The sequence below is a fragment of the Symphalangus syndactylus genome, chromosome 24, assembly GCF_028878055.3.
Source record: "Symphalangus syndactylus isolate Jambi chromosome 24, NHGRI_mSymSyn1-v2.1_pri, whole genome shotgun sequence".
NCBI classification, from domain to species: domain Eukaryota; kingdom Metazoa; phylum Chordata; class Mammalia; order Primates; family Hylobatidae; genus Symphalangus; species Symphalangus syndactylus.
Window position 1 is genome coordinate 62,410,881 of NC_072446.2, and position 6,072 is coordinate 62,416,952.

Below are 6,072 nucleotides of genomic sequence, written 5' to 3' on the forward strand. Positions count from 1 at the left end.
CTGAGACCTTCTATCTTTCCACTTTGACTGCCTTGAGAGAGAGGCTCTCCTCGTTTTATCCTATCTTCAGATTATGCTGACTCTCTCCATCTCACCTTTGGGCAAAGCTGGGTCTCATTTCCGGGCCTCATTTCATGGCTTGCAAGTAAATAAGAGATTTATTGGTGGAATGATGCATAGCTCGTGCATTCAAATGAAACGCTAAACAGTCTGCCAAATGACAGGACCCAGGTGCCCTGAGGAATCTCAGTCAGAAGTACCTTGAAAACCTTCCCCCAATGATGCCACTCCTAGATGTCTCAGAAACAACTGATTTGGCAACTCAACTCAAGTGGCATATGGATAGAAATTGTGATTGGTCTAGCTTGGGCCAGGTGGTTCCAACTACCCAACTTTCTTGGTCCCTACTGCTCACTGACTAGATGTGGGAAGGGAAGATTAGGTCTTTTTCCAGAAGAAAGAGAAGGCAAGGCAGAGGGATTAAGCAGACCAACCCAATAGCCACAGATTTCTTTTCTTTCTTTTTTTCAGAGAAGCAAAAAAAGCATTGGTGGTTAGCAAAGCCAAATGAAAAAGAAGACAGAGATGTTCTTTTTTGTTCTTGATTAACCTCACCAAAGCTACGTTGTGTCTATGACAACTCAGGGAGGCAGTGTGACTAGAGGGACTTGGGAAAGATGAGACAACTTGAAAAAAATACCAAACTCCAGAGCTATTGTGTGGCAAGAAGGCAGGGCAATGGTCTGCATGGTGTGCCAGGGCCTGCAGCAATCCCTGCCCCTGTTCTAAGTCCAGGCTCATTATTCGGAGTGATTACTGAAAGTGTAAGTCAGACATGCAGGGATATAAGATTGCATGTTGAAACCACGAGAGGTTCAGATTTGCAAAATAATGGAAAGAGATAAGATAAGCAGAGCCCCTCAGCCCCACGTGATTGCTGTAACTCTTGATTTCTCAAATTAAATGTATTGTTTCCAGTTAATTGTGACAGTTGCCTTTCCCCTCTCTTTTATATATTTGGGGCTTCCAAAAATAACCTCAATAAGCAACACTGCCACATATATTAAGTATCCAGGGTAACAGAAGAACAAAACAATGGGCTGTGGTGATGTCTTTCTGGAGTGTGACTGAAAGTTTGTAGCAGGACTGGCTGGGCGCAGTGGCTCATGCCTGTATTCCTAGCACTTTGGGAGGCCGAGGCGAGGTGGGTGGATCATCTGAGGTCAGGAATTCAAGACCAGCCTGACCAACATGGTGACACCCTGTCTGTATTAAAAATATAAAATTAGCTGGGCATGGTGGCGCATGCCTGTAATCCCAGCTACTCGGGAGGCTGAGGCAGGAGAATTGCTTGAACCCGGGAAGTGGAGGTTGCAGTGAGCTGAGATCATGCCACTGCACTCCATCCTGGGCAACACATAGGAAAACTCCATCTCCAAAAAAGAAAAAAGAAATCTGTAGCAGAACTGAAGCCACAGCAGAGACTCTAAGCCTCTTCTTCTGCATGTTTGGCAAGGAGGGACAAATGGACAGGGTAGAAAGGAGGGAAGGTGAAAAATCAAACAAACTTGTCGGCTGCTGATCCTGAAGCTAGAAGCTGGAAGAGGGGAGGGGATGGCCGTTGCATTGTAGGCTGAAGCACAGAATAACGAACCAATCTGCCTTTCTTACCAGTGAAGGCCCAGCAGGAAACAGAATTCATCTCAGTTCAAAGAAAGAGGCTGTAGCGGAGGGACTACCTACCAATTGAACAAGGAAGAGTGGGGAACAGACTCAAAGAGAAGTGGCGGTGGGGAGCTGTCACCTCCCTATAGCTAAAGGGTTGTGGGGGAGGAAATGGAGTTGTGGGAGCTCAGGAGAGATGGCGCCATGGAACAGGGACTTCCTCATGGAATTGCTGGTGTGTGGGGCAGGCTTGCTGCTACCATTTATGGAACCCAGGCAGACTGTGTAGGTAAACATTTAGCAGCCAGCTCCCTGGGGGAAAAATAGCCCTAATTTGTAGTGTTTGCTGATTTCTTTGGTGTAAATACCCACAGCATGCAGATCCGAGCTACCAACCTGATGTCACCAAACTGGGAACTGAGAAGAAATGGATACAATCAGCTCCGGAGAGCCACTGTGAGCTGGTTCCAGCAACCTCTGGATGGGGCAAGAGGGCAAGTGGAGACCCACATGCTGTACATCTAAATATTTAAAAGTTATGCAAGAAGATAACACATTGTGTGTGTTCTTTCTTCCCACCTCGATAACTGTGTTAGTCCATAAGTGTTGCTACAGAGGAACACCTTAGGCTGGGTAATTTACAAAGAAAAGAGGTTTATTTGGCTTATGGTTCTGAGTCTCTCTCCGGTCACTGCCCTCCTGCTGAAGGGAGCTTCCATGTCCAAGATCAGGCCATCCTCCCCCTACCAGGGGGTTGTGAGGTACAAAGGCTATTCCGCCTTGCTTCAAGTTGGGACAATTTCCGAGATGCCTCAGCTGAGGTCTTTGCTGTCACTGCGCACACAAAGGCTGTACCCAAGAAGTGTGGTGCCAGCGTCTGCATCTGGTTAGGGGCTTAAGAAGCTTCCAGTCATGGCGGAGGGCAAAGAGCTACACATCACATGGTGAGAGACAGGGGAAGAGGGAGAAGCAGAGGTGCCGCCGGGCTCTTTCAAACAACCAGCTCAGGCGGACTAATAGAGTGAGAACTCATTCATTACTGCAAGGACAGCACCAAGCCATTCATGAGGGATCCACCCCCATGACCCTAACACCTCCCACCAAGCCCCACCTTGAACTTTGGGATCATATTTCAACATGAGATTTGGAGGGAACAGGCATCCAAACTATAGCATCAGCCTTAGTGGATACCATGGTGCATCACCCACATCCCTTGTGTTAGTCAGGGTTCTCCAGAGAAAGAGAACCAATAAGGGGTGTGTGTGTGTGTGTGTGTGTGTGTGTGTGTAGAGAGTGAGAGATTCACTGTTTTTTGTTGTTTCTTTTGTTTGTTTGTTTGTATTTGAGACGGAGTCTAGCTCTGTCACCCAGGCTGGAGTGCAGTGGCGCAATCTTGGCTCACTGCAACCTCCAACTCCCAGGTTCAGGCTATTCTCCTGCCTCAGCCTCCTGACTAGCTGGGATTACAGGCGCCCGCCACCATGCCCAGCTTATTTTTGTATTTTTAGTAGAGACAGGTTTTCACTGTGTTGGCCAGGCTGGTCTCAAGCTCCTAACCTCATGATCTGCCTGCCTCTGCCTCCCAAAATGCTGGGATTACAGGCATGAGCCACCGTGCTCAGCCCATATTCGATATTTTCGGAGACAATCAAATGGTATTAGTTCTTAACAACTTTCCTGGTAATTTTGCCCATGACATGAGATGTGAGTTTATTGAAAACACTACATCTTCACAAGAAAATTGTGTAAGTCATTCTAGGAACAGATAAAGGTTTCCATGCAAGTGAATTTTCAGTTAACTTCAGTGGGTTCTGTCCAACACATCTACTTTCCTATTCATATGCTAAAAGAATAGTAAATAAAGCTGAAGAGTTAAATTCCTACCCGTTTCCACTTTGGAGCAATTTCATACAGTACTGCTATGAACACTTTTGAAGTGCCTATGGTGGACACAGACAACCATTTCTGGTGGGTACATACTAAGACAGGATTTGCTGGGTCACTAGGTACACATACACATATATCCATATATCCCTTGGAATGACAGAAAATGAGGAAAGCAACGCCTTTACAGGGCAAAGGACAGGTTGTTATTAGTAGCTTCCTAAGCCTTATTGGACTCCTGAAAGAGACACGTGGCTACCTGAAGGCAGGATTTAGATTTAGGCGTATGCAGAAAAGAGAAGTCTTTTTTATTTTTAAATCATAAAGCAACTTGACCAAAAAGACAGTTTCTATAATCTCAGAACTGAGCTTTGCCTGGAACAACATAAACCTCTTTCTGCTTCACTGTACATCACAACATCCAGATTCCCTGGAAGCAGTTGCCACTAAATTACTTCCTCTGCTTGGAAAGCTTAGATCTGGGTGGCTGGCTCCCAGTGTTTCTTTCTTTGTTTGACTTAGCATTAGGCTTTGTTCTGGACAGCAGAGACTATTTTTCATAATTTGTTCCTCTCCAGAGCTTTTTGAGTCAAAGATCATAAGCTGGGAGTTAGCAACACACAGTAGTAGAAAACCGTCTCCATTAGGATTTCCAGGGTGCAATGGAGAAACTATGCTTCCTGATGGGTTGTATTGTTGTGCTTGATTCTATTTTAACAACCAAGGGTACATTAGACGGGATAAACTGTTCACTGAATGTCTCTGGAGGCACTGGCATTGTTTTCCATCTGAATATTTTTCCTTCTGTATACCATTCATGCGGCCCTAAAAGACATCAAGCAGCTGCTTAAGAGAGTATAGGCCACCAATTTTTAATAACTCTGGAAAACAAGTAGGGTAAGCATTTTTATTCTCATTTCACCAGTGGGGAAACTTGAAACTTGGAGAAATTATGTAATTTTCCCCAAATCATACAAATAATTCATAGCAGAAATTGTATTAAAAGTAACACCACCTCTCTCTGTCCACCAAATCACTGTGAAATGCCCCAAAACAGAATTTAAGCATGCTGGGTCCAGGTTATCTCATCAAGCATTGCCATTTGGCCAGAATCAACATATTCATTTTTCAATATTTATTAAGTTTTAATGATGTGCGGAGACCCATTTTAATAGTTGGCCAATATGGGGCCAAACCCTCAGATTTATTATGTTCATAGACACAGTGATATTCCATTTCTTCCACTGATCAGTTTTCTTAGCTTCAGTGGATGGTAGTTATCTTTCTAGGTGTGGTAGAGTCTAATCTTATAAATCAGCAACACTTCCCTCAAAATTGTTTAAGAAAAATATTCTATTGCTGTGGGAATATTTTAAAAAAGAAAGAAAAACAAAATGTCTTTTAGAAAAATATTCCTTGAAAGTCCTTTAGGAAAATTACCTTTAGAGTCTTTCAGAAACATTCCACTTTGGAGAGTAACATATTTAGTAAGTACTGCTTGGCCAGTTATTTCTCCAGCCATTTCTGTTCCTTTTGTTGAGTACCAGTTAAAGCTGGTGTAGGGCCCTCTTTTATGAAATGTATACTAGCATCATGTTACAGTTGGTAAGATGCTCATACCATGGGAGAAAAGGCAGAACCAAGCTGGTTAAGGGAAGAGCCATCCACACCTGCCATCTCAGATGGGGGGCAGAGCCACCCAAGTAATTTACACTGTTATTGTCCTCTTATATGAGCTAAGTGTCCATGTGATAAAACTTCACTGTGTTCAACCTCTCCCCTGAAACTTAGGCCACTGCTGTTTTTTCTCTTTTCATTATTCTAGTGTGAGGTCTTAGTGAACACTCTTAGGCTATAAGTACAAGAAGACAACTCAAACTAATATAGATTAAAAGGAGGAATTATAAAGATATGGAGTCATCTGGCCAAACTGGAAGATCAACATGATGTACATTTACTGATTTTCTTTCCAGCATACCCTTCCCTTACCAATAGTTCTAGGTTTCTTTTTGGAAATCTGTGTGCATCTGGGGATGCTGACTCTAGATCTAACTCTAGGGATGAAACATATGACCTAGATCCATCCAGTCATCATAATCCATCCCATCCCCCACCCCCACTGGCCATAGTGATTGATGCAGAGACAGGCATATGACCTACGTCAGTCCAATCAGGGTGACTCATGGAACTTCAGTGGGAATTCTGTATCTCTTTCCTCCTAGATAATAGAAAGCTAGCATACATCTCTGAGGGCTTGTGGCAACCATCTTGACCTTAGCATAATGAAGAGATGCAAAAACATCAGGTCCTTGGGGATATCTTTGATCCACTTGATCAAGTTTCACCTGAAATGAGATTCCTCTGTCTCTTTAGTCATATAAGCCAGCGGTCCTCAATCTTTCTGGCACCAGGAACTGGTTTCATGGAAGACAATTTCTTTCACTGAATGGGGCTTGGGGCATAGTTTCAGGATGAAACTGCTTCACCTCTGATCATCAGGCATTAGATTCTTATAAGGGGCGT